Source organism: Sinocyclocheilus grahami, unplaced genomic scaffold (assembly GCF_001515645.1).
Source record: "Sinocyclocheilus grahami isolate Dianchi unplaced genomic scaffold, SAMN03320097.WGS_v1.1 scaffold15735.1, whole genome shotgun sequence".
In the NCBI taxonomy this organism is placed as follows: domain Eukaryota; kingdom Metazoa; phylum Chordata; class Actinopteri; order Cypriniformes; family Cyprinidae; genus Sinocyclocheilus; species Sinocyclocheilus grahami.
The window spans coordinates 1,150-3,103 of record NW_015515866.1 but is presented as its reverse complement, the minus strand read 5'-3'; the positions used below and the strand labels follow the sequence as shown (position 1 = coordinate 3,103).

The 1,954-nt window shown below is 36.4% G+C and overlaps 1 long non-coding RNA gene across 1 annotated transcript; it reads left to right on the top strand.

Moving 5' to 3' along the window:
• Window positions 1-68: 68 nt before the first annotated feature.
• LOC107579243 (uncharacterized) lies at window positions 69-1,390 on the top strand. The gene is made up of 5 exons (XR_001608449.1): window positions 69-152; window positions 717-821; window positions 914-994; window positions 1,082-1,151; window positions 1,308-1,390. It is a non-coding gene; the product is annotated as an uncharacterized lncRNA (long non-coding RNA).
• The last annotated feature ends 564 nt before the right edge of the window (window positions 1,391-1,954 follow it).

The window sequence follows — 1,954 nt, the reverse complement described above, 5'->3', positions numbered from 1 at the left end:
CCCCCCCCCCCCCCCCGGTTGGGAACTACTGGTTTACTGCATCTGAAATGTTTACTTTTGTTTCACAGATCCCACATGGAAAAAAGTATGCTAAGAAATGGCTTCTAACATCACTACAGAATCTCTGCCCCATTGCGTTTATTCCATTACACGTAAGTAATCGCTGTGATTTGATCAGTTTAGCTAAACCATATTGTTTGTCCTCAAGGGATCAGTAGAGCTGTTTTATGTCAGTTATGCTTTTCAGTTAGTGTATTTGTAATTGTTGATGATAATGCTTTTTAATGATTAGTGAACAAGTGTGTGGTCATGTTCCCACATTTTATTATTTGTTTTATTTATTTGTTTGTTTTGTTTATTTCAAGGGTTATCTCATAAACTGTCAAGAAACTCCCAAGGCATATTTCAATCCAAAATTAAAAGAAAATATTAATATATGTTTCTTAATACTTTGTTGCAGAAAATGAAGTCTCATTTTAGGACTGCTATTATAAAGCACATTTAACACAGAATTTTTTTTTCTTTTTTTCAAAATAAAATGTATTATTCTTTACTTATTATTTTGGGGTGATATATCAATACATACTCTCAAAGACAGGAGTTAACCTTTTAACTAACCTGTCAGTGAATTGTTAAATCACTGAATTACCAGTACATTATTTTCAGCTGATGTGTCTCACCTGTGTCTGATTGTGTCTCTCTGTGTTTTTGTCTAGTACTCCACAGAGGGACATAAAGTTAATTTCTATCTGGAGGATGCTGCTGCTGCTAGCGCTCTGTGCAAACTCACACGCAGAGTCACGGACAGCGAAGGGAACAGGGTACAGCGCTGTCTCATCTATTGTAAAGCATTCATCTCGTTCTCATTACTGTGTTCTATCTTGAAACTGCTGACATGTTTCTTGTTCCCCAGGTGGCCGTGCTTATGAACAGTTGTTCCAGTCCCCCTTTCCTCCAAAGCGAGCTGAAGCCACAAGATCTGGAGCGTTTAAAGGTTTGACCTACAGCTGCTTCTTGCTGCAGTAACACTTGTGGTCTACAGGGGGCAGCGGTTGCATTTAACTGTTCTTTTTTTGTGAAGCATTGCATGTCCAAACGCTTTGACGGTTCCCAGAAGTCTCTCGACCTGAACAGCATCCGCACTGATCCAGGTAAAACTATACTGTTTGAATAACCAAAACCCTGACACTGCACAAACTACCATAGATGTCCCAAGTCCAGATTACCAGTTACCTGTTTGTCAGAAATGTAGTTGAGCGCTTTTTCAAAATGACGTTTTTTTTTATATTTGACTCTCTTTCCATCAGACCTGGTTTCCCATAATATTGAGATGATCTTAAATCAAGAAAACTGCATGCAAGCTGTGATCAAAATCATACAAGAGAATATCCCAGAGGTAAGACTTAAGGGTTTGTTCAAATCATTAACCTAAACATAAGTAATAGTGATTCTAACTTTAGTTGAATGAAATCCAGTAGCTGTTTAATAATAATTTTGGGTGCTGATTCCAAAAATAGTGTCTGTTTTACTTAAGTATGGCACACTTTCTGACAAAATATGTGCATTTCATAGGTAAGGTGAGGAAGTCTTGTTATCCCATAATCACTAGAGAAACTGCCATAAAGACATGATTCCTGTCCTTTCCCTCTGAGCCGCATTACAACTATTTGTTCAGTTCGCAGCCCATTTTCACATGCATTAATTATTCTAACACATTATTTTATGCTTAATCCTGATTTTAAAGTTAGGATTATTGCCAGTGACAGAAGAAAATGCAAACATGACCCAGTTGTTTTTTTTACTCAACAGTGACAGAAAATACAGATTTTGTGAAAAGGCTTATTTTTTTTAAATAACTTGTTTATGTAACGTTATTTCAGATTAATTTGAGTATTTGAACATACCTGTTCACTCCTTTGCAGAAGTTAATTGATACACTTTGAAGAAATTTGAC